General features: G+C 49.9%; 1 long non-coding RNA gene across 1 annotated transcript; it reads left to right on the top strand.

Moving 5' to 3' along the window:
- The first annotated feature begins 14,245 nt into the window (after positions 1-14,245).
- LOC131421275 (uncharacterized) lies at positions 14,246-23,477 on the top strand. Its single transcript, XR_009223786.1, has 3 exons — positions 14,246-16,485; positions 16,808-16,904; positions 23,277-23,477. It is a non-coding gene; the product is annotated as an uncharacterized LOC131421275 (long non-coding RNA).
- The last annotated feature ends 3,465 nt before the right edge of the window (positions 23,478-26,942 follow it).

Below are 26,942 nucleotides of genomic sequence, written 5' to 3' on the forward strand. Positions count from 1 at the left end.
CAGCATGGCTTGATAAGCAGTGCATAGGTCCACGTGGGGGATCCAAACCTGCAAACCCTGGGCCGCTGAAGCGGAGGGTGCAAACTTAACCACTACGCCACCGGGCTGGCCCTGAAATAACTATGATTTCTCTTTTCCTGGCCTCACTCTGACTGAAACAATCTTCATCCAGGAAATCCATTCCTAACAATTTATTTTAAGAAAATAATCATAGACGTGTTAAAAAATTTGTGGTGTTACTTATTAATAGCAAAAAAAAAGAAAAAAAAAAAGTAAACACGCTAAAAGCCCACCAACGTGAGTGTGGATTTGTGTCTTCCAAAAAGATATGTTGAAGTTCTAACTCCTGAACTGCAGAATCTGAACTCATTTGACATTGAAGTCACTGTAGACACTAAGTTAAAATGAGGTCATCTTGGAGTAGGGTAGACTCTTAATCCAATGTGACTGGTGTCCTTACAAGAACAGAAGAGACACACAGGGAACACAGCCACATGACCACATAGGCAGAGATTGGAGCTACGCTGCCACAAGCCGAGGGATGCCGAGGCGTGCCCACAGCACCAGAATCTAGGAGGGAGGCTGCATGGAACAGACGCTCCCTGAAGAATTTGTAATGATAGAAAAAGAGATTCCCAGTGTATTAGGTTAAAATAGAAAATTTTAGAGCCAGCCCTGATGACCTAGTGGTTAAAGCTTGGCGCGCTCTGCTTTGGTGGCCCAGGTTCGATTCCTGGTCACGGAACCACACCACTCCTCTGTCAGTAGCCATGCTGCGGCAGTGGCTCACATAAAGGAGGTAGAAGGACCTACAACAAGAATATACAACTATGTACTGGGGCTTTGGAGAGAGAAAAAAAAAAAAGAGGAAGAATGGCAACAGATGTTAGCTCAGAGCCAATCTTTAAGGAAAAAAAAAAAAAGAAACTGCTTCTAAATAAATAAGTAAAATTTTACATAATTTGAGCCTGTTTTTGTAAATTGACAACAACAACAACAAACATATGCCTGGTAAACAACAACCTGTAAAGTTATATACTAAAATAACATTAGTTATACATTGGGGTAGTACGGGGAGTGGGTTTTATTTTCTTTGTTTTTATTATCTTGGTTCCTGAATATTCTACAATGAATATGTCTCACTTTTGAATAAGAAAATAAAGGCTTTTTAGAAACGTGTTTTCAGCCCCAGCATTTCCTCTGATCCTTGCAAAAACCCTAGGAGGGAGTCAAAGTGGGTATCTTCATGCTTCATGTTCCAGGGGGAAACTGAGGCTCACAGGGGTGGGGGGCAGAGAACAGCAACTTCTTACGACACCATGATCAGAAGTTGAAAGAGTGCTTGTTCAAGTGGGGGTGGGGGAACATTTCTTTCTCCCCTCGAAACCCAGCTCCATCCGGGACACCTCGAGAATAAACGGAGCAAATGTGAGCGTAGATGATAAATTATCAGAGATGTCATGTGGAGAAACCAAATAAATCTCTCGGCTATTTTTAGCGCCCTCTGTTTCCATTGACTAATTCCACAGAACCTTAGACAGCTTCCCTGGGAGGCTATTTTGTTATTTACATAGAAATGTATTTTTAATTTTTATGATGAAATTCCCAAACATTCAAAAGGCGAGAGAACAGTGACCTGCCGTGTGCCCTGCACTCAACTTCAATGACCATCAGATCTTTCCACACTACCTCCATCCCCACCCCACCCCCGTCTTTCCCTGGGGTATTTTAAAGCAAGTTGCAAACTTCATGTCATTTCACTCACAAATACTTCCATTTGCCTCTCGGAAAAGAGTGTGTGCGGATATTTTCTTACCGTAAGCTCAGTGTTATTATCTCATAGAATAACATGAACCATAATTCACGGATATGTCCTGATATTCAGTTCACAGTCAAATTCCTCCTGGGGCCTTATTTGGACTCACTGCATTCTCAGACACAAAGGAGGAGGCAGCACCTGGAGAGATGCTTTAAAACATCCAATGTAAAACCCAACATAAAACCCATGTGATACAAGAGGGTGGTGTTTCCCAAATCGCGGTGATTTTTGTCCTGCTTCCGTTGCTCCTTCCCTAGTGAGGAATAGGGTGAGGGAGCTGTGGTTGGAGCAAGGACAGGTAGGAGATGGGACACAGCATAACCCAGTGGAAAGAGGACATCAAAAGACTGATCTGGCTTTGCTGTGTGACCTCGAGCATATTACTTAACCTCTCTGTGCTTCAGTTTCTGCTTCTGCCAAGTGCAGAAAATAATCTGAGCCAGTATTTGCCTGTTTGTCGTCAGATCCATTGCCTGCCCTTCCCCATCTGTGTCTAGAGGGCAGCAGCTTGAGGACCAGAGCTGTGCCCTGAGGGCAGGCCAGGGAGGGGTGGAAAGGATTGAGGTTCTTGCTAATGTTATTGGGCTACTGAATTAACCAACTCTGGAATCACCCATCTCTGGGCTTGTTGCTGTGAGATACAAACGTGTTCACAGCTTAGCTAACGGAATGGGGGTTTGGGTGATTGCTTGCAGCCAGATCCATCCTAACTGATGTAAGAGATTTTCAGAGGGGGTCTGCGAGGTCTACACAGTAACAGAGTCTCCCCTTCACCTTTCCCCCAGACTTCACCCAGGTCTGTGGTCCTTCACATCTGTCAGAGTCTTTGTTAAGACTGAAGGAAGTGTTCATTTGCTTATAAATACACTAACAACATAGTTTGAGAGCTATTGACATGAAATGAGAAGGTAAATCTCCCAGGGCTGAAAACAGCCCACAGCAGGAGAGGAGAGGGGAGGAGAAGCGATTTCTCACACAGAGTGACCAGGGACTGTCACTTGAAGGACGCTCTGGGGTTTTCCTCTTTGTAAAGCCTGGGTTTGAGATGGTGCTGACACTTGCAAAATGATGTTGTGGCAATTTCGTGGATAAATCCGGGTGAAGACACGCTCCTGCCCCTCGGGTTATCAAGGTCAACTATGACCCATGTCCAAGGCTGAAAGCCTCAGGTCTTATCTTAGCTCTTCCCCACTGTGTCACATTAGAGTGTCATGGCGGAAGGCCCTGGGCATCAGCAGCCATTGCTTAACCATTGTGGGCATCAGGGGCCCGGAGAACCTATGTGCCCGAGAATTCTCCTGGCCCCAGAACATGGAGAGTGCATGGTCCTGCCCCCATCCCAACCCACCACCAACCTCTGACTATGACCTACTCTAGCACTGCTCTCTGACTATTTTACAGAAGGGAAGACTGAGGCTCAGAGAGTTCTGCCTTGCTCAAGGACACGCAGCTTCCAAGTGGCAGACTGGTGCGCGCAGTCCAGGTGTGTTAGCATCTAAATGCGGTGTTGTTTCCACAGCAGGGTGCTGTCTCCGGGTGCCTGGCTTTATCAGGCTCTGGAGCAACTCTTTTAATTGAAGACTTTTGGAACAAAAAAATGAAACACACAATTAGTTGAGAAAAACTGAACTTCCATAAGAACTAAATGTATCCATATTTATATATGCTTATAATGCTTACATAAATGCTTTGGCATGAATATTATGTAGCAAATTACAAAGGAATAATTGATGTGAAATAGTAACTAGACTATGATTCTGTTGTCCACCGCTAGTTCCTTAACCAGAGTTCATCAACCCAGTCATTTGTTCATTCATCCAATGAGTATTTATTGAGCACCAACTGTGTACCAGACACCATGCAGACACTGGGAGTACAAAGATCAAAGGCACAATTCCTGCCTTCAAATAGCTCCTGAGGTTGGAAGACAGACCTAAGATCTAAGATCATGGAAGATGATATTGATTGTAAGCTGCATGATAATTTTATACGCTAGTAAGAAAGAAAATAATGCTGCCAGTTGTAATTATAAGATATTATTGATGGTTAAAAAAAAAAATCTTAGTTTCAGAGATGTTAACATGTGAAAAATATGTGCCTGAGAATCTATGAAATAAAGTAGTTCTAAAAAACTCGTTGTGGAAATGGCAGTCCCCTGACACCTCTCGTCACCATTTCCAAATTCCCAGAAGCAGGCATTTTTAATTCTTTCAGGTGATTTTTTTCCCCAGTGGTATTTGTGATGGTTAATTTTACGTGTCAATTTGACTGGGCCACAGGTGCCCAGATATTTGGTAAAACATTATTCTGGGTGTGTCTGCGAGGACGTTTCTGGGTAAGATTGACATTTAAATCGATAGGCTGAGTAAAGCACATTGCCCTCCCTAATGTGGGTGGCCCTTGTCCAACCGGTTGAATGCCTGAATAGAACAAAAAGACTGGGTTAGAAGGAATTCCTCCTACCTGACTGCCTTTGAGCTGGGACATTGGCTTTTTTCCTGCCTTAGGATTCTAATTGAAACATAAGCTTTTCCTGGGTCTTTGGATAGAACACTGAGCCATCAGCTCTCCTGGATCTCCAGCTTGCCAACTCACCCTGCAGATCTTGGGACTTGCCCACCTCCATAATCATGTAAGCCATTTCTCAAACGCTTTTCTTTATATATATACCTGTATACAACAAATTACACCAACACTTAGCAGCTTCAAACAACCATGCATTGTCTCACACAACTTCTGCATTTCAGGGCTCTAGGGGTGACTTAGATGGGCGGTGCCGGATCAGAGTCTCTCAGGAGGTTGCAGTAAAGCTCTCAGCCAGAGCTGCAGTCACCGAAGGCTTGACACGGGGTGCAGGGTCCATTCCCAGATGGCTCCCTCACAGGGCTGTCGACAGGAGGCCTCAGTTCTTTGCTGGCTGTTGGCAGAAGTCCTCTCGGTTCCTTGTCACATGAGCCCCTCCTCAGGGCCGTTGAGGGCCCTCAGGACATGGCAGCTGGCTTCCCCTGGGGCAGGCGACTCAAGAGAGAAAAAGCAAGACAGGAGCCACAGTGTCTGTCATGACTCAGTCTTGGAAGAGACATGCCGTCAATTTTGCTGCAATTTTACGCAGACCAACACTGATCTGTGGGACCTGCAGCGTGGGGGGGAGCTGGCTATACTGGGGGCGGGCGGTGGGGCACAGGACACAAGAGGCAGGGATCGTGGGGGCCATCTTGGGGGACTGGCTACCACAGGAGGTAAACACTCCGAGGCCTCGCATTTCTGATCGTCTAACTAGCCATTCTTTTTTTTTTTTTTATAATTTTATTTATTTATTTTTTCCCCCAAAGCCCCAGTAGATAGTTGTATGTCATAGCTGCACATCCTTCTAGTTGCTGTATGTGGGACGCGGCCTCAGCATGGCCGGGGAAGCGGTGAGGCGGTGCACGCCCGGGATCCGAACCCGGGCCGCCAACAGCGGAGCGCGTGCAGCCAACCGCTAAGCCACAGGGCCCGCCCATAACTGGCCATTCACTTAACTGATAGTCCACTAGCTACGTATTTCTACACTGAAGATCATCTTTCTTCAGACTCTTGAAGGCATGCCTCCATTTCTCCTGGCTTCCATTGCTGCTCTCGAGAAATCCAACAATGTCTGGATTTTTCATCCCTTTCTCTCTTCCCTTATCTTCTCTTTGCCCCCTGCATCCTTAATTTCACAGGACAGGTCTTAGTGTGGGTTTCTTCCCACCGTTGTGCTGGGGGCTCAGCAGGCCTTTTCAGTCTGGAAACTTACATTCCTCCTCTGTATTTCCACCCATCCCTCTTTTGTTTTTGTCTGCCCCTTCTTTCTCTCTTATTTTTTGGATATTGAACCTTATTTTTAGTTTCTTTACTCTTTCCTCCACGTTCTGGGAGATCTCCTGGACTTGATCTTCCCACCCTTCTGATGGATTTTCATGAGGGCTGTCGTTTTTTTATTTCCAAGCACTCTTTTTCCCTGGATGTTCCTTAAAAAAAAGAAAAGCGTCCTGTTTTTGTTTCAGGACTTCAAGTCTATCTTAGTGGCTATGAATGAGGGCTCTGGAGCCAGGCTGCCTAGATACAAAACCCACTCCCACCTACCAGCTGTGTAATTCTGGGCAGGTACTTAACCCCTCTGGGCCTCAGTTATTTCATCCATTAAGTGGGGATGAAAACAGTAATACCTGCTATGTTCATTTTCTGAGACTGCCATAACAAAGTATCACAAACTGGATGCCTTAAAACAACAAGAATTTATTCTCTCACTTCTGGAGACCAGAAGTCTGAAACCAAGGTGTCAGCAGGGTTGGTTCCTCACAGATGCTCTGAGGGAGGAACCCTCCACGCCCCTCTCCTAGCTTCTAGTGGCTGCCGGCAACCCTTGGCTTGTAGACTCATCACTCCTCTCTCTTCACGTGGAGTTCTTGCCTGTGTCTTCTGGGTCTGTGTCCAAATTTCCCTCATCTTATAAAGACACCAGTTGATGGATTAACAGCCACCCTAGTCTGGTATGACCTCATCTTAACTTGCTTCCATCCACAAAGACCCTATTCCCAAATAAGACCACATTCACGAGTGCTGGAGGTCACGAGTACTGAACGTATCTTTTTGGGGAACACAGTTCTACCCACTACATCTGCCTCAATGTAAAGATTAAATTAAGTACTAAGTACTAAAACCGTAATTTTTGTGGGTTTTTAAAAGTTTTCTTCTCCCTGTATAGTCCTCCTTCCCTCCAACATCCTTTTTTCTGTCCGTTTTGGCTTGGGTCAAACGTCTGGTGACCGCTGGCTGGACGTTGACACTTCAGAGTGGGAACTAACAGGCGGATGGAGCTTAGTGCAGTGGGCGGGGCTCGTCCACTGCGGGCTTCACTTCAACTGGCCAAGTTATTTCATCCGGGTACTTTCAGGCATTTTCTGTCCAGCTTCTCGGATTTTCTGTCCCTTCCTGGGAAGTAAGTGCTAGGTGCGCGGTGGGCATAAGACCTGGGGATCTCAACCTTCGCTATGTGAATTGTACCTGACCCATCCCTGTATTCTCCCTGGTGCCCCCAGTCCGGCGACCTTCTGTTTTACCCTCTTTGGGAATAAACGTCCAGCCTTCTGCAGAGACGGGCAGGGCCGACCCCTCCTCCTCCTCCTTTAGCTCTGTCTCCCCCCCCCCCTTCCTAAAGCGCCTCTGGCTGCGGTGTTTTAGTCTGTGGGAGGACCATTAGTACAAACTGGGTTGTTTCTTGGCTTTCTCTGTGCTGACTAAGGATTCCTCTCTGCAGTGTTACCGCCCAACGTGGGGCCTTCTGCTCGCCGCAAGACATGCCGATAGTCAAGAGGCCAGGTGGTAGGAGAAAAAGGACTTTTTTATTACAGCTTGCTGACAAGAGGGAAGATGGCCAACTCATGTCCAAAAGAACCATCTTAAGGGGCATAAAATCTTACAGCAGTTATATAGGCTGCTGGGTTATAGGGGAGGCGGTTAGGAATGTTGACCTGGTGTTACAGACTGGGAGTCGCCACACCAGATCTCTCAGTTTTCGTTGACGATGGCTCTCAGCATAGACTCTCTGTTTGGGAGTCATCATATTCCTAAGGAACTCAAAAGAACAAAGTTATCATCTTATCGCAGCTGGGAGGTATATGCACAGGCAGGGGTTGTAAAATCAACATAGCAGTTAGATCTCCTGGAGGGTGCATATTCAGCTGGGTTAGTTTGTCAGAGGTCATTCAAAGTTACAATAGGGTTTCTTTTCTACAACATGGCTTCCGCTATGTCAACCTTGTCTTGAGCTGGTATCACGGGGATGCTAACACAGCTGGCCCTTCTCTGTCAACTTTTCAGTTTCCAAACGTCTGCTCCTTGCGCTTCCTTCTGTGTTCTCTTTGTCTTTGGGGGTTCAGCCCGGACAACGGCTTAGAGCTTGGACGGCATATGAACAGTAGCATTTACTATGCCCTAGACGTTATTTTAAGCATATCACGTATATTACTCACTTACTCCTTATGTCATCCAATGGGGAGATGGGGACACAAAAGAACAAAAGAAGCTAACTTACATCAGGTGACCCAGCTAGCTCAAGGTGGTGACAGCACTGGAACCCAGACAGTCTGGCTCCAAAGTCCACATACTTAGCTGCCCCACCACCCGGCCCTTAGCAGTGTAGTCGATGTGGGAGAATGGGGAAGACGCAAGCCCTCCTGGGGCCAAAATGTCTTTAAGAATGGGCATTGTTTTAACCTGGAGGGTTTCCTTTTAAATAATATTTTGATGACAAGCATAAGTACAGGGAATATCCTCATGACTTCCAGGTTCCTTTTAAGGGTCTCTCAACAGGAGGTGAATGTTTGCCTCCTGTTTGCACCTACAGGCTGAGAGGCGTCAGTTCCTCCCAGGGGTGCCTTTGTCTCAGGTGCATGAGGGGCAGCCCCCCCATCCCAGCTTCTCTGCGGGCAGGGTGGCTGCCCTCTGGGAGGCGAGGTGCCGTCTCACCCATGTGGCTCTGTAGGTCCTTTGTGGTGGAGACTTTATCGTCTGTATCTCTAGCACCTAGCACAGTGTCTGACACAGAGTGGGCACTCCGTCAATATTTGTTGATTGCACAGATTAATGCTGACCCCTCTCCCACCTCCCTTCTCTCTCCTGGTGGCCCGTAACCGGGCTAACTCTCGCTCACCTCCCCTACGTACCCGTTTGCCTCTCATACAAAGAAGCCCACTCGACTGGATTCTTCCCCCGTTCTCCTGACCCTCTCCAGGTGGCTCCCTGTTCCTGGCCCCCAGCTTGCCTCTTGGACATGGTGACCAAGTCCAGCTTTTCTGGCCCTGAGCTGCAGGCTCACCCTTAGCTCTCCCTGATGCTGGCTGCTCTGGTGGGGTGGACACTGGCTCTTGTGTTACGGCACAGACTGAACTACTAGAACAAAGAATCCCTAAAGACAGTGGCTTACATAAGATAGAATTTTCTTTTTTTCTCACGTGTCTAAATGTAGGCAGGCATGGTGAATTATTGGCCCATCTCATCACCTCTTTCTCTATCTGTACTCTTTTCCCGTGTCTTTGCACCTTCCCCACCAGAGGTGCCAGGTACTTCCCTGCACCGTGACTTACGGCTCAGGGATTTGACCTGCCACAGTCAATGGCATGTGAGTGGAAGTGACGATGTTCCCTTGAAGTTAGGCCGTTAAGAGCCCTTACGTGTGTCTGTTTGCCCGTCTTGTTCTGCTTTTCATCGTGAGAAGAACAGTCCCCAGCTAGCCAGCTGGTCCGAGGAAGATGAGAGACAGTGGAGCCGACTCAGACCGAAACGGTAGCTCCGGCCCCCCAGCCGAGCCCAGCCAGGTCAGCTGGCTCTCAGCCAGCCCGCAGACACATGAGTGAAATAAACGCCGATTGTCGTGTGCCATGCAGACTCTGTGGTTACTACAGGGACACCCCAGGATGGGCAGGCAGCTGTGCTTCACAAAGTTGTCTGTGGACCCCAGTTAGTGGTCAACTCTGCCATCTTAATGTGTGACTCCCATCTGTGTCCAAGGCAGCTGCTCCAGCCACTGGAAAGAGAAGGCCAAAGACAGGCAGGGTCGTGGCCCGCCTTTAGGGAACTGAGCCAGACGCTGTACACAGCACTTCTGCACGCATCTTACAGGACTCAACTTAGTCACATGGCCTGCAAGGAGACCGAGGAATGTAGGCTTGTTAGGGGCTGAGTTGCATCCCCCTAAATTCATATGTTGAAGCCCTAACCCGCAGTACCTCAGAATGTGACTGATTTGGAGATAGGGCCTTTACAGAGGTGATTAAGGTAAAAATAAGGTCACTAGTGTGGCCCTAATCCAATCTGGTTGGTGTCCTTATAAGAAGAGGAGATTAGGACACAGACACACATAGAGACACAGGGAGAAGACGGCCATCTACAACCCTGCTGACACCTTGATCTCAGACTTTCAGCCTCCAGAATTGTAAGGAAATAAATTTCTGTTATGTAAGCCCCCCAGCCTGTGGTATTTTATTACAGCAGCTCTAGCAGACTAACACAAGCCATACCTGGGTGGCTGTGTTCCCAACTCAAACTTAGGGGAGAGTGGCGATTGATCGTATTACTAAAAAAAACAAGGGGGCTGGCCCAGTGGCACAGCGGTTAAGTTCCTGCGCTCTGCTTCTGCGGCCCAGGGTTCACTGGTTCGGATCCTGGGCGCGGACCTACTCACTGCTCATCAAGCCACGCTGAGGCGGCGTCCCACATAGAAGAGCTACAACTCTACAACTATGATCCACAACTATGTACCGGAGCTTTGGGGAGAAAAAAGAAAAAAGAGGAAGATTGGCAACAGATGTTAGCTCAGGGCTAATCTTCCTCAAAAAAAGAAGAAGAAGGGAAGGAGAGATCCTGGGGACAGTTAACAGAGTCCACCAAATTCTCCCTTGTGCGTTGGATCTAGCACATCACTGCCTCCTTCCCAGCCCCAGGCCCTTGTGATGGGAGAGCTCTAACACATATCCATTGGTTGCTTACAGAAAGCCAAAATTATAATTCTCTGTACTTTATTGTAAGCATTTACAGATATTATTCTGAGGAGGGGTCTGTAGGCTTCACCAGATTATCGTCGAGTGTCCACGGTTTGTTGTGCCCTCCTGGGGTCACAGACAGTAATGCTCGTGCACTACCGACAACCTCTTTAATTTGATGACATACTCAGCTTGGAGACCGCTCAGCAATTCCACCTCCATTGTCTAGCAGCAGGATTGGGCAGAGAGAAAAGGGAAGTCTGATCCAGAGGCAGTAGAGAACCCAACCACTCCCACAGGGGCTCTGGAGCTGGAGTGGCCCCTCAGAGTGTTCCCTATTGAGGCATGGGGTTGGGCCTTCATACCCCCACAGTGACAGTCATTGGATGCAGGCTGCCCAGAGATGAAGAGTGGCCTCAGGGCCAGTCAGCTGCTGGGGAGCGACTCAGCTGTGAGCCACCTGCGGTCAAAAGTCCTGACAGCCTGGAGAATGAGCACCTGGGTCCTGGAGGAGTGTCTCAGTGGGGCACTGCAGCGTGTGCTAATTCCAGGCCTGCCTTCCTGAGCGCACGTGTACCTTTCTGTCTTTGTGTCCCTTTCTGCATACCTGGGCAAGCTTTGGCCCATAGCTCCAGGGACATGTAAATATCTAAAAATTATGCTTTGGGGCCTAGGAGGAAGTTTTCTCTTTTGAATGTCAGATCCCTCAAAGTTTCTACCTAAAGGCTCTTGCTGTCTGGAGCCTGCTGCTGGAGCCGGTGTGGGTGCTAAGGAGGGAGCCTGGCCCAGCTTGGTGACTCTCAATGATGGGCTCGTCTCTCCATCCACATCCCCCTGAACGAGACTGGACTTCTGTGTGCTGGGCTCAGAGGAGCCAGCCAGGGCAGTCTAAGCCAGGGGCTTCAGCTCTCTTCCTGGGCTCCCCAGACACCCAGGGGCTGCCCTTGACTTCTGCTACGCCATAGGCATTCTTAACCATCTCTGACTGTGGACCTCTGAATATAATGTGGTGAAGCCTATGGGCTCCTTTTCAGAGTAATGTTTGTAAGTGCATACAATAAAATACAAAGAATTACAAAAAACCAATGATATTGGAATAAACTTACCAAAATCTTTTGAAAACCAATTTTGTAATATAGTACTATATGTACTCCTTTTTCAGTGCATTATTAATAAGACTGGGCAAAAATCATCTATATCTAACAGTATCTACTAATTAATGATCATAATATCAAAGTAGTGACGAACATAACTGATATTTTGAGATATCTGTGACAACAATAATATGATACGAGAATATCTGTGATTTTTCTTGGTTTCAAAGTACTACTAATATTACTGTGATTTGTTGCCCATGATATAATTTTTCCCATCCAAGTTCACGGACATCAGTGAATTCTATCTACAGACCCTCTGGGGGTCTGTAGACCCCAGGTTAAGAACCCCTGTTTATTAGTGAGTTTATAGCTGGCAGAAGCTGGGCCCTGCCTTGGAGCCAGGAGCTGGTCTTTGCAACCCAGCTGGAGTTCCTTCCTCCTCTTTGCAGCTGCAGGGCCAGTGATCAGCCATAGCTCATTTAGCACGCCTCAGTGTGTGGCCTGGGACTGATAATTACTTGTGCATCCATCTGTCCATCCATCCATCCATGCATTCACTCAAGAAATGTTTGTAGAGCTGGGCTCTGGGCTTACATCTCAAGGGGTTTCTAGGCTGATGGAAGAGAAACACACAGATAGATTACAACGTACATGATACTGTTAGCTTGCACAGACGTATGAACAAAGTGAGGCAGAAGCAAAATTGCAGAAATGCTGGAAGGGCATCCCAGGCAGAGGGAGCGTCATGTACGATGGCCTGAAGGTGAGAAAGGGCCTGGCAAGTCTGAGAAACAGTGTGGTAACAGAGTGGGGAAGTGATGGGAGATGAGTCTAGGGTGGAGCATGAAGGGTGGTGTGGGTCAGGGGTATAGATTTCATCAGCCACCGAGGTTTCTGAAGAAAGCAGGGAGATGATCAGCTCTATAGAGGCAGGAATACGGGTTGGACAAGGGGTAGACTGGAGGCGGGAAGCCCAGTTAGGAGCTTTTGGAATGAGCCAAGCGTGAGATGATGAGACCTCAGCCTACTGGTAGTGGGAAGAAGAGAACAGGCATGGGAGAAATTTCTTAGGTAGAAGAGCCCGGAATTGATGACCTAGGGGTGTGGGGAGTGAGGGAGAAGGGGAACCAGGAGGACTCAGGCTCTCTTCACTGGAAACTGGGAGCCTGCTCATACCATTAATCCAGACTGGGGACATGGGGACAGAGTGGGGAAGGGAAGGAGATAATGAGTTGATTTTGAGCTCGCTGGGTTTAATCCAGTTCCTACAGCACATGTGGTGGCCTCGTCAGGAAGGGGGCTGCCTCCATGGGGTGGAGCCCAGTCAGAGGCTGGAGGTGTGGGAATCATCCCGTGTTTGGGTTTTAATCCTCACAGAGGGGAGGGAGGGGCAGCAGAATGCAACGGGCCCTTCCTAGATGTGCCTCTCAATATTGACCGACACATGCAGGGGGCTGCAGATGGTTATGCCAAGAGTCCGTTGGGCAAAAAGTTGAGTGTGAGCAGGTCTTGGAGTGAGGTGCAGAGTGGGGGTACAACTCAGCTGAGAATTAGAGGTCAGAGTTGGCCAAGCAGTGCGTACCCGTTTCCCATGGCTGCTGTAACAAGGTGCCATAGATTAGTGGCTTTAACGACAGAAATTTATTGACTCACGGTTCTGGAGGCCAGAAGTCTAAAATCAAGGTGTTGGCAGGGTTGGTTCCTTCTGAGGGCCGTGAGGGAAGGATCTGTTCCAGGCCTCGCTCCATGGCTTGTAGAGGGCCATGTTCTCCCCGTGTCTCTTCACGCTGGCTTCCCTCTGCACGAGCCTCTGTGTCCAAATGCCCCCTTTGGGGAAATCGGACATCAGTCAGATTGGATTAGGGCCCACTCTAACAGCCTCATTTTAGCTTGATTACATCTGTAATGACTCTATCTCCACATAAGGTCACATTCCGAGGTGCTGGGATTTAGGACTTTAACATGTGAATTTGAGGGTGGGGGTGGGACAGAAGTCACCCCATAACACACAACAAGAAGCCAGTGCAGAAGAAAGATCCAGAGTTTACTGAGAACACAGGAGATACTGGCCTTAAAATACGTAAGAGAACAGTCAGGGCAGTGAAGAATTCTGCTTAAACGTCTCCTCAGGGCTAAAGGATGACCAAGTGGACTGTGTGACAAATGGGAGCCATGGATGGCATTTGAGCAGAGGAGAAGTCTACTCGTGTGTGTGCTTCGGAAAGATCTGGTGAGGAAAAGGGAGCAGCTGTGTGACTGCCATGAACCATCACCCCAGGGCAGCAGACGAAGGGCTCTGAACCTTCTGGTAGGTCTTGCCTGGAGCACAAATTGAGACAGATGGGGCGGCGAGGGACAAAGGTACAAACAGATCTGCTGTGGCAGGGACTTGAGTGTTTCTGGAGAAGTCCCCTAGGACTGCTGTTTGTCAGAACAGGCGCGAATCCAAGGGATTAACAGGTTGGGTTGAGTCAGCATTAACACCCATGAAATACAGCCACTGATGCCGTCTGGTTGATCTTTCATCTCAAAAGCTCTTGCAAAACCATAAAATTAATGGCAAATCATTTAACTCTCGGTTAACTCTCGGAGCTTAATTTCAGCCCTGCCCTCCGGAAGCCCAGCTGTAGCTGTGGTGGCAACAATTGATGCATTGTTTTAGCTTTCCAGAAGCAGAGAACGGTTGAACACAGTGCTCCTTCTGTGGCCTTTGGTCTGCCGCGGCTGATGTCTTTTTCAGGCCGTCCTCGGAGGGGTTCCTGCGTTTGTTTTGCTGCAGGTTAAGTGTCTTTCCCCAGGGAGTTTGTCCTCTGGTGTTGGCAGACTCCACTGCCCGCTGAGAGAGGAGGTGTGTTTGGGCCGGCTGCAGGGGGAGCTGGATCTGCCGCTCTCCACGTTTCATAACAAGCAAGAGCCTCTCAGGGTTTAAACTCAGAGGGGCACTGCCAGTCAAGTCTCTCTTTGGGTCTCTGTCTCTCTTTTCTTATTCCTCCGTCTGTGGGGTTCTGACCCCTCTTTCTGCATCTGCCTTCACATTTGCCCTTTTGCCCTGCCTCTCTTCGTGCTGAGCTCCCGGACATCACTCTGTGTTTCTCCCTGTCTGTCTGTCTCTGTCTGCGTCCTAGCTCGCTTTATGTCTGTCTCTCCACGTCCTTCCATCTGTCTGCCTCTCCCTTTATCTCTAAGCCTCTGTCTGTCCGTGTCCAGGTTTTCCTTAGTCTCTGTGTCACCATATCTCAAAGTGCCAGGTTTTTGTTGTTCTTGTCCCTGGTGGTGGTGGTTGGTGACATTAGTTGGGAAACCCTAGAGGCCCCTCCCAGGGATTCACAGCACCTCCATTAGCACGGATCCCCTGCAGAAAATAAACTTTCCTGTTCTTGTTTTGCCCTTTGCTTCCCACTTGACTTTGACAGCAGAACCATCTTTTTCCTCCCAGAACACCTACTAACATCTCGTGGAATAATCTTAGAATCTCTGCTCCGTGCCTTGGCCCTGCTCTCTGTTTCTGCCTTTCCAGTTCTCTCTCTTTTTCTTTCTGCGTGTCTGTGTCTCTGTCTATTCTTTCTTGTGTCCTCTCTCTCTGTGGCTCTCTCTCTCTGTGTCCACGTGTCTCTCCCTGTAGGCCTAGGTGAGTTTTCCTCCTCTCTCCCTCTCTGTATCACTGACTTCCCAGCTCTCTGTCTCTCTCTCTCTGTTGTTCTCCATATCTCTCATATGTCTCTCTCTGTCTTTTTCTCTCTATCTCTCTGTCTCTGTGTGGTCTCTTTTTCTTGCTTCTCTCTCTCTCTGTCCCTCTGATTCTCTGTCTCTCCCTGTCTTTCTCTCCCCATCTCTCTGTGTGGTTTCTCTCACTGTCTTTTTCTCTGTCTGTCTATCTGTCTGTCTGTCTGTCTCATGTCTTCCACTCCTCAGAAAGGCCTTGGCCTGAGGCCCCCGGTGGGGTGGGCTCCTTGGCCTTTCCCACCCACAGTGGTGAGCTATGTGGGTCAGAGTGGAACGGAGTAGGGGAACTTTTCCACCAGAAGACTAAGAGAGCCAGAGCATCACAATGCTGCAGCCGCTGCGTGTTCTTCCAAGTCTTGGTGGCAGGTGCAGTTGGAGGGATGCGGGGCCAGCCCCGCCGCAGGACTGGGGGAAGTGCCCGAGTCCCGCTGACTTCCACACACGCAGCCAGAGATCAGCCTGGGCCACATCGGCCGAGGATTAATATGAACATAAATAAAGGGGGAGAGGAGTGGAAATGGGCTTTGGAAAGCACATTGCTATTTTTCCTTCCTGTCTGCATTTTTCCTTCTCATCTTATTACCGCCCAACATGGGCCTTCTGCTCGCCACAAGACATGCCAATAGTCAAGAGGCAAGGCGGTAGGAAAAAAAAGGACTTTATTATTACAGCTTGCTAGCAAGAGGGAAGATGGCCAACTAATGTCTGCAAAAAACCATCTTAAAGGAGCACAAATCTTATAGCAGTTATATAGGCCGGTGGGCTACAGGGGAGAGGGCTGGGAATGCTGACCCTCCGGTCCCACAGACTGGGAGTGGCCACACCAGGTCCTCCAGTCCTCATTGAGGATGGCTGTCAGCACAGACTCTCTGCCCGGGGACCATCACACTTCCAAGGAACCCAAAAGAACAAAGCCATCATCCCATCGCAGGTGGGAGGCACATGCACAGGCAGGGGCCGCAAAATCAACATAGCAGTGAGACCTCCCCGAGCGTGCATATCCAGCCAGGCTAGTTTGTCAGAGGCCATTCAAAGTCACAACAGGGTTTCCTTTCTATAACATGGCTTCCCTTATGTCAACCTTGTCTTGAGCCAGTATCAATCTCTTATGTGTTCACCCTGTAACTCCTCTCTGTATCTTCTGCCTGAGGCCCTGCTTCCTTTCCCTTCATCTTTTGAGCAAGCTGTTACCCTGTTTCTGCCCTCTGAGAGTCCTAACAGGAAGGCCTGGCATTTGTCCCATGCTTTGTCACCAAGAACTTTGTCACACGCTGCTGCAACAACCCAGTGAGAGAACAGACCTGTTCCCATTTCACAGATGAGAAAACCCGGACCACAGAGGGTGAGTGACCTGCCCAAACCAACATCACACAGTAAATATGTGAAGCTCAGGTCAGCTTAGGCAAGTCCATCTTCGGAGCACCCGCGGCACCATGGGCTCCTGCGGGGAGTGGCCTTTCCTAGGAATCACCACTTCCCTCACCCTCCTCCTGGCTCTGGTCCTCCTTGCTGTGCGACTCCTGGCAGGAAGGCTCCTCAGCTGGACCAGAGCTCCCTGCTCTGTGTTGGAGCCCGGACCGCAGGGGTGGGAGTCTGCAGCGCGGCCCTGGTGGGGCCTCTGCTGATCTGTCTCTTTTCCTCCTACCTCGGCCCGATTACTCCAGGAGGAGCTGGAGGGAAGGAGCTGGAGGGAAAGGAGCTGGCCCCAGTACAAATCTCCCTGGATCCTGGAACATTGACTGTCAGCAACTCTGGCGGCAGGTGAGTTTCCAGTCCTGTCTTACATAAGGAAACACGAGGTTCATATTTCCAAACACACCAGAAAACCCTTCCTCAGCCATGACCTGCCATTAGTAGGGGCAAAATGAGGACAAGTGGTGAGGCAGGACGGGTTGGGAAGGAAGGGAGCTCAGGGTGGGCTGAGCTGGCCTTCAAACAGGGCCGGCCAGCCTCCGAGGCCGGAGTGGATTCCAGTGGCTGGTGGTGGAGAGCTGGCGCTGTGCCGGGCACAGTGGACGTTTCATCTCATTTAACCCTCCAGCAGCTGCTGTCCCAGATCTATAGAAGAGGAATCTGAGGCTCAGACCCCAAGGCCTCCAAACCAGAGGTGTCTGAATGCAAACCTTGTTCGCCCTACCATGAAGCGACTCTCCCTTGGGGGGTGAAGAGTGCTTTGTTCCTGGGGCTGTTGAAGCAGGGACTTGGGTGTCGTGTAAATGGTAACAAACCTCAGTCAAGGTTGCACTAAATGACTTTGGTCTCAGGTTCTCAGATTCTGACCATTTTCCAGCAGACAGACCACCAGGGTGGTTGGAGCCCAGGCCTCTGCTGTGCACATTGCCTGGAGGGAGACCAGAGTTTACCTGGGGCTCCAGCGAGGATCTGGAAGGTGCTCATCTGGGATAGGACATTAAATGACTGGAACATGGCACTGCAACAACGTTTGTCAGAGCAAAGAATTGGGGAAAACCTAAATGCTAGTCAAGAAGAGTCTAGAGAAATAAACAATAGATCAGCAACTACGAAGGCCCAGGGAGCTCTCTGAGACTGACAGGAGAGAAGTCCAAGACATATCATTTGTGATAACAGCAGGTTGCAGAATAAGATGCACAATGGGATATCATTTATGTGAAAAGATGCTCACAAAACACAAGGCCTTACGTTTCCACGTGTATGTGTCAGTGCATATCAAGAGGTCTGGAAAGAGGCACCCCAAACTGACAATGGGGTTCCCTCCAGGGGAAGGACTGGAATGAAGGGGGGAGCAGAGGGTGAAGGAGGGGACAAGGGGCAACTGGGATTTCTCTGTAACGTGTGAATTGCTTACAGAAAAAATAGAATCACATGCTCCTTGAGTAGTTAACAATAAATGCATAAGAAAATAAAAAGAAAAGGGCAAATCTGCCTTGTGGATAATAAATACTTGGGGTGGCAGCTTGAGTTGATCAATTGATTGATTCATTCATTTATTTAGCCAATAAACAGTAAAGAGTGTGTGTCCTCTGGGACAGGCCCTGTGCTCGGGCCCAGAGCTACAGAGATGAAAGACGGAGCCCTGTCCTCAAGGAGTTTGGGATCCAATGAGGAAGGTAAATGGCAAACCCAGAATTACAGTCAGGGAGTCACATAATCCGGCTGGCCTGCAAGTATTCTGGAACTTTTGTCAAGGAGGGGACATTTGGGTGGGGCTCTGCAGGATGAGTAGGAACCTGACTAGTAGATAGAGCATTCCTGGTAGAGAAGACACGGTGAGCAAATGCTGCCCAGCAGCAGAGCCCAGAGCCCTTCTCAGTGGGCTGTGATCAGTCTTCCCAGTTCCCTTTCTCATGAAGCCAACACATCTGGTGACAGTGTCCACCATGGCACCTGACTCTGTTCTCTCAGCCACATAATCTTTCTGATCCTGTTTCTTGTCTGGAAAAGGGCTGAGGATGGGGAGATAATTCCTGCCCTGCTAAGTTTCCCAGATCACGATGAAGATCAAGTTGGATGATGGCTGGAAATGTGTTTTATAAACCGAGAAGCACCAAACAGATATTATTTAGATTCCAGTCTTGCTTCTAGAAGCTGAGCCAGCTGCTGGAACGAAAAAATTAAATTAAAAAAGAGGATCAGAATTTGCCCCTCTCAGATCCCCAGGCCTCCATTAACTAGGGCAGGCAAAACCCTCTCTCGCTGTCCCCTTCCTGAGAGGTTAGGGACAGGGGAGAAGGAGTCAGGGGTGGGATGGGGAGGAGATGGCCTCATGATAGCCATGGGTCATGAGGATAGTTGCTCTTTCCAGCCAGTCTGTGGCGTGGGCAGGCCAGGCTCAGGCCCAGCTATGAAGTCACCAAATAGGATTTTCTTTGCTCTTGGACTTGGCCATTTTCCATTTTTTTTTTTTTACATCTTGCCAAGGACACCAGCACTTGGAAGATTCTGCCCCCTTTCTATTCTGCAGAGGGGAGTTCTAGTCTTCCTCTCATGGGTACCAAAGGGCCTGCATGCTGACATGACCATGGTCACCTCTGGCCCTCCGTGGCCTGGGATGCTAGCGGAAGTGCCACTCAGAACTCCCAGGGCCTTTGACTTTCTCAGGAATCAGAGCTGTGAGGTGAAGGGAGGTGGCTCAATCAGCGGTGAGCAGACAGGAGTGGTATTTAGTGGGGATGGTGGTGGGGGGCTCCAAGGTTCTGCTGAGGTTGCACAGCATAGCTCATTGTGGATTTTTATCCAGAATCTAAGACCAAGCCGTGTTCCATAAAAGCTGTAAACAGCGCTCTTATCTCAGATAGAAATCCCCAGTGGTCTGTGATGGGTCTGTCATGCCGGAATGTGCCTGCCCCTCATGTACAATGTTGGCCTGAGAGACCCAGATTTGTAATTTGTCAAGCACAAATTGGAAGGCAGTTTAGGGGAAATCTATGGTGAGCTAGAGCCTTGCCTGTTGTATCCAGCTCAAGATACAAGGGAGCATATGGATGGTAGGAAATCAGGATGAAGATCGGGACACCCGGGATCCCAGCTCATGGTCTGGGGGTGTGGGGGTGGCAGTACAGACATGTAGTAAAACAGGATAGATGCTGTGACAGCAGATGTGTGGAGGTCCCCAAGGCCACATTTAGGTTTGATGATTTGGTAGAAGGACTCACATGACTCAGGGAGCTATTTTCCTCATGGTTATGGTTTGTAACAGTGAAAGGATGCAGATTAAAATCACCAAGTGGTTAGGGTGCACAGTAGGTGGAGTCTAGGGGAGACTCAGCACCAGCTTGTATTTGCCATTTCCCAGTGGAGTCTTACAGACAGAGCTTAATTCCTGTAGCAACAATGTGTGACAACACATATGGAGTGCTGCCAACCAAAGATGCTCATTTGAGCCTTGGTGTCTAGGTCAGTCATGCAGGCATGGCTGACCACCACGTGGCCGACCTTACTCAGTCTTCAGCCCCTCCGGAGGTCAAACTGATACTGTGTGGCTCAAGGCCTCCACCATAAGTCACACTGTTTGTGGAGACTATGTGGTGTAGCCCAAAGACACTCCCATCAGGAAGGACATTCCAAGGGCTTAGAGGTTAACTCTGAGGACCATGTCAAGGGCCAGATCTCTCTTTGGAATATGCGGGGTGTGGACAACCCAGACCTGCTGAGTCAAACTTCACTGCACAACAGAACTCACAGAGAACTCAGAGAGCCTGATTTCTTTCCCCGATGGATAAGACTGGGTGGGGAGAGGGGGCAGGAGAGAAGCTGGCCCGGCTGGCATGAAGCCCATAGGCTCGCAGCTGGAGGAAGATGTTGCTTACCCAGAGCCCCAACTACATTAAGCTGGGGGAAGATTGAGAGCAGGGAAGCAATGGGGAGGGCCAAAGCTCATCCATTCAGGGAGGGTCACATGTCCTTATAAAGAGGATGTATAAGACGACGGGCAACCAGGAAGGGGCTGAGGTGGACGGCAGCTGGCCATCTGTGGCCCCTGGCACAGCCACTGGTTGCATGTGAGCTCATCTCCAGTGTGGAGGCTCCAACACAGAGACAAAACGGGCTCAGGCGGCTCCTCAGGCAACTAAGAGCGGCTGAAGGAACCGAGGGTGTCTAACAAAGAGACTGGAAGGAAAATCTTCTTTAAAAGCGTCTCCTTTTCTTCTTGTCTCTAAGACCACGACTCAGATATTAAAGTAAGACTTTGTCATATCCTGAGATGGGAGATGGCAGTGGGGAAGGCACGGGACCCTCAGAAGAAACCTGGGACCCTGCTGTCAGAAACAAAAAGGAAGACGTGGTGAACCACATCTGTTGGTTCTAGCAGGTCATGGCAAAGAGGAAGTTGACTGATTGAACTCGTCTCCAGAAGACAGAACCAGAACAAAGGAATAAAATCGAGAGGGAGGTTTGGGCCTGCATACAAAAAAGCTTACGATCAACCAGAACTTCCAAAGGCGGACAGGACTGCCTTGGCTGGTGGTGAGCTCCCTGTCACTGGAGCGTGCAAGCAGGACCTGGGTGGCCACCCGTCAGTGATGCTCTGGGAGAAAGAATGAACTAAAACGAACCACTCTACCTGCTCTCTCCCCAGGTGACCTCGTCCGGGCCTGGGTATTAACCACCTTTTGTATGTTCAAAACTCTCCAATTTTAAATTCCAGGCCAAACCACTCCCCTTAGCTCTAGCACCATGTCAGTCGTCTCCGTTGAATATCTAGTGCCTAGAACACATCTGGCACACAGCAGGTGTTCAGTAAATACTTTTGAATGATTGAATGAACCCCAGCTCCCCAGTTCTCTTCTCCCTTGGTTTTGTACAGTCACCATTTTGGGCAAGCCATCTTCCCCCTGCGAACCATGGCCCGTGAAGCCTTACAGCAGCTGTGCCAGCTTCATCCTTCTCCACTCCTTACCTCCACCCCACCCGCGGACGCCCAGGGGTATGGCTCAGCCACTCTACGTTGCCGGCCCTTGTGCAGTGCCCTGTCACTGTGCACGCCCCACCTTTGTGTGTCTGCTTCCCTCTGCACCTGTGAGTTTCTGGAGGTGGGGACTGTGTCTGATTCCTCCTTGCATACCCAATGCCCAGCTCGGGCACTGACACAGAGCAGGTGCTCAAAACCCTGGAGTCGCAGCAAATTGTGACATCCCCAGCTCTGGTCTTAGCCCAGGTGGGCTGGGGCTGGCTGCCCTCCCCCATGTCTTTCGCCAGTAGAGCATGTGTTAAGTTGATGAACTAGCTCTTCCAGTGCTAGGAAATCTATTTCAGGCTAATGAAATCCAATTAGTGCCTTCGCTGTGGAGCCTTGAGCCCTTTCAGACTAAAGATGCTGAATGAGGGGATGCCTCTTCCTGTAACCCAGATGCGTCTGCCCCGCCTCATCTCCCTTCCAGGAACAGCACTGCCAACAACTATTTTTCAGCTTCTTTTATCTCCAAATGCACATCTGTTTCCAACATTTCCCTGTCTCAGGATTCTTCGAGTGCAACTCTGCAGAGAAACATGGGTAGGGCATTCTTTCACTTATGCGTCTACTCACCCATCTTACTATTCTTTCACTTGTTCTCCTATCTACCCACATACCTATCCACTCTCACACCTTCCATCTGAACACTCATTCATTTACCCACTGCTCTCCCAAAGATACATCCACCCAATTGTCCATCCACCCACCAACCCACCCAGCTATCCACCCACCCATCCATTCACCCAACCCACCCGCCCATCTATCCATGCACCCACCCACTCATCCATTTATCCATGCATCCACGCACCCATCCATCCACCCACTCATCCATGCATCCACTCATGCATCCGTCCATCCGTCCACCCACCCATCCACCCATCCACCCATCCATCCATCCATGCATCCATCTACCCACCCATCCCATCCATCCTTCCAGCCATGCATCTATCCATCCATGCAAACACACTCAGTAAAATTTCCTTGAGGGCCTATTTTATGCGAAGTCCTTTAGCTGGTACTAGGGAAACAAAGATGAACTAGAGTCAGTCACTCCTCTGTAGAAGCTCCCTGTCTAGCCAGGAGAAAACCAACACGCAGCATTGTGATTAAGAGGAGCATGAGCTCTTGCATTAGAAAAACCTGGGGTAAAATACCAGCCTCACTACCTAGTAGCTCAAGAACGTGGACAAATTGCTTAACTTCTCTGTGCCTCAGTTTTCTCATTGCAAGTGGTGCCTGTCTCATGAATAATTGTGACATTATTTACGTAAAGTGCTTAGTCCGAATCGTGGTATATATTAAGTGATCAACGAGTGATCAATAATATGATTATTTATAATATTGTTACCATGATCATTATTATCTCTTCCCTCGTATATTAATTATAAGATTTGATGACTTATGCATTTAATGGTTAATTTATACACTCAATGAGTATTTATTATCTCCTGCATATCCCAGCCTGTGCTAAGCTCTGTGCCTTTCAGGAGTTTAGAATCTTATTGTGTAGACAAGACATATACACTTGAAATAGCTCCGTAGCAATAACAACCACAGAATGGTTGTAATAATAATGATAGCTAATATTTGTTAAGAGCTTATTATGTGCTAGGTGTTGCTCCAAGCATTTTCCATATATGAACTCACTTCATGCTCATAACAGCTCTGAGACGGGTCCTTGTATTTTCCCCCTTTTACAGATGTGGAAATCAGGACAAGGAGAGGTGAAATGTTTTATCCAGTCTTGCAGAGCTGGTAAGTGGAGGAGCTGGGATTTGAACCAACAAAAAGGGGCTCAGCCAGAATGCGCTATCAGAGTGTGCAGGGGGGAGAGTCCTGCGGGCCGGCTGCTTGGAGGAGGTGGACGGGTAAGGAAAGACCTTCCTCTGGAGAGGAGCATTTAATACACCCCTTCCCCAAACGTGGACCGTGGACCGGCTGCAACATACTCATTTGTTCCTGAGACTCAGCCAGACCTGCCAAATCACATCCCTGGGGATGGGGCCCAGGAATCTGTATTTGAAGCTTGAGTCCCACTCATTAAATCTTGAAAACCATGCCCTAAGGTTGAAAGTTGAGGCCCGTCCCCAACTTCACCACCTACTCCCTGTGCGATGTCAGGCACACTGCTTACACTGGGACTCAGTTTCCCCTCTAGAAAGTGGAGATAATAATATTTGCCTCTTGGCCAAGTTAATCACGAAGCCGAGTGCAAAGGCACGGAGGCGGGAGGGGCTGGGGGGATACAGTACTGGGTCCCAGGTGCTGGAGGAGCCCTGCAGGAGGAGGGAAGTGCCCTTCAGGGAGGTGGAAGGGAGGTCAAGGGCAAGCGCGGGCGCTTTCAGAGACGGGCTCCCTTGTGGGCTTAGTGTTGGATTCATTGGGCTCCTTCTGGGTTTCCAGGCCTCCCAGGTATCTGTTGAAACTTAAGCTGTGACCTTTCCTCACCAGGAGACGTGCTCAACGGCCTGGTTCTCCTTGGAACCTTCTTTTAGTACAACTAGCTGGGCCGAGCGGCAGAGACGAGTGGCAGAGCGTGCTTGGGATCTGATGGGCGCTCCTTGCGCACGCCACCCTGGAGCCCACGTGGCATCTGTGGCTGGTTCCCACACACATTCCTAGGGAAGCTTTCTCACCCTCTTGCAGCTTCGTAAGGAGCAGACAAGGTGTTTTAGGATGCAGTACCTGCTTCTGCGGGTGAGTGATGAGGTCGCCCCAGAAAGAGGGCTTTCTCGCATGGGCACGACCGAGGGTCACCGTAACAGCGGTGGAAAGAATGAGAGATGAAAAATCATCTGTCAGTGCACCCGGCACCGCGACTGTCACTGGAAGTGAACAGCTCAGAGATCTGCCAGCCACTCCTGGTGGCCTTCTTATTGCCTTTTTGATGAGGACAGTGTCACCCACATTGTGGCATTCTGAAGTTTGGATCAGTCTGGGTTTGATGGGGGAAACAGAGCCACAGCAAGTGACCCGGGCATGAGGGCTGCAATGGAGGAGGGGGGGCCTGCAGAGTGTGGGAGGAGCTGGCGCCTGGAGGAGTGGAGAAACAGTCGCCAGATCTGAGCCCCAAGTCCCCAGAGCCCAGAGGTCTCATCTAGACACCCGAGGGAGCCCTACAGGGGGCGCTCATGGGGTGGTCTGAGAAGCCCTATGTCTTGGGAAGCAGTCAGCCCCAGCCCTCACGGCCTCTCAAGAACAACGGCCACCATCCAATCTCACGGGAGCTTCTCGCACTGGCAACATCTAACAGGAAGGTGCATTAGTTCCCTGGGTTGCCTAATAGTACCACAGACGGGGCTGCTTAACCAAAAGAACTTTATTGTCTCAGAGTCCTGGAGGCCGGAAGTCTGAGATCAAGGTGTGGGCAGGTTGGCTCCTTCTGAGGCTGAGGGAGCATCTGCTCCAGGCCTCTCGCCCAGCCTCCGGGGTTTGCTGGCAAGCTGTGGAGTTCTTGGCTATAGAGGCATCACTCTGATCTCTGTTTCCATCTGCACATGGCGTTCTCCCTGTGTGCATGTCTGTGTCCTAACGTCCCTTTTTAGTTTTTATTTATTTTTATTTATTTTTGGTGAGGAATATTGGCCCTGAGCTAACATCTGTGCCAATCTTCCTTTATTTTGTATATGGGACGCCACCACAGCATGGCTTGATGAGTGGTGTGTAGGTTTGCACCCGGGATCCGAATCTGTGAACCCCGGGCCACCGAAGTGGAGTGTGAGAACTTAACCACTACGCCATCGGACCAGCCCCCCAAATGTCCCCTTTTTATAAGGACATCAGTCATACTGGATTGGGGCCCACCCCACTCTAGTATGACGCCATCTTAACTAATTACATCTGCAAGGAACTGTTTCCCAAGTAAGGTCACATTCTGAGGTCCTGGGGGCTAGGACTTCAACATATGAATTTTGGGGAGGACAAGACTTACTCTATAACAGAGGGGATTCTGGGAAACACAGTTGCCAGCCTTAGACAGGTGTGGTGGTGACAAGATGACAACAGACAACCTGCACAGAGCTGGCAGCGATGCATCCTCACTCATTCATTCATTCATCCATGAAATGCTCACTGAGCACCTACTATGTGCCAGGCTCTCTTTGGTGTGGGAGACACAAAGGTAAGTTAGGTCTTTCCCCTGCATTTGGCCCGGGTCTGAGCTGTCGTAATAGATTATAATTTATGACAGAGTGCTCATGGGAGCACAGGGGGGGTCTTGCAAAAGAGGAGCTGGAGCCGAGGGGCAGGGAGGTGAAGAAGGGTGCTCCAGGCAGAGCCCGGTCCAGTCCCAGCTCTCGCGGGTACGGAGAGAGGACGGGAGGAGCAGGGGGCTCTGGAAGGCAGAGAGCCGCGCCTGGTTGGTGATCTCGGGCAGAGGCCTGGTGGTGGGAGGGGGACATTTACACCACACACCCACCATCCGGGACTTCCCCCACCCATCTCCCCATTTTAAATGCGGGGCAACCGAGGAGGCTCGGGGAGGAAGCGGCTTGAAGGAGGGGGCCCGGCGAGTGCACATGGCCCAGATAAGTAATTCACGCTCCTCAGGGGGCTTCCAGGAAGCAGAAGCCACACTCCTTCCACGTTGTGGACACATTCAGAGCTGGCCCCTCCCGCCTCCAGTCCACAAGCTCTGGCCCATGTGGCTGTGTCCTGCCACCCTGGGGTCGCTTGAGAGCGGGACACTGCCTTCCTCCCCCTGGGGCCCCAGCACCTGGACCGGCACCCGACCCGGCAAGTGGTGGCTCAGAAATGTTGAAACAACAACAAAGCAGTTTAGTTGACCACGGCCCTCCCTTGCCGCTGTCAGTCGGAGGGTTTCCACTGACCTGTTCGTGTTCAGCGGCCTTCTCAAATGTTTCTGACTCCCATTGGCTTATATTTGAACAACTTGAACAAACAAGTTTATAACCATTATCTTAGGTCATGTCTGGAGGCCAGGATCTCGTGCTCCCGATGAGGGTGATGAGTCTGGACAGAAGTCCCTCGTCTGAGAGCAGCGGCAGGACTCTGGGGGAGGAAGTCAGTGGTGTTCAGTGCCCGGAAGGCAGCGGTCAGGGCCAGGGGACAGGCAGGTAGGGACAGGGACCCATGAGGTGGGGTGGAGGTGGGGAAGAAGCCAGGTGGCTGGATGGGCAGGGCATTGGGCTTTTCCATGAATGATTTATTCATAACAGAATCTCAGCCGGGGCAGGGGAGGAAATGGACCATGGGCAGGGCAAGGAGCCACGGCAGTAGCTCAGAAGAAAAATGCCGGAAGCTCAGACCCTGGAGGAGGCAATATGACGAATAGGGTGGTAGAGAGCTGTGGGGATGCACAGGGGTGGGGGGACGAGAGCTGCGGGGATGCACAGGGGTGTGGGGGT

Source organism: Diceros bicornis, chromosome 24 (assembly GCF_020826845.1).
Source record: "Diceros bicornis minor isolate mBicDic1 chromosome 24, mDicBic1.mat.cur, whole genome shotgun sequence".
NCBI classification, from domain to species: Eukaryota; Metazoa; Chordata; class Mammalia; order Perissodactyla; family Rhinocerotidae; genus Diceros; species Diceros bicornis.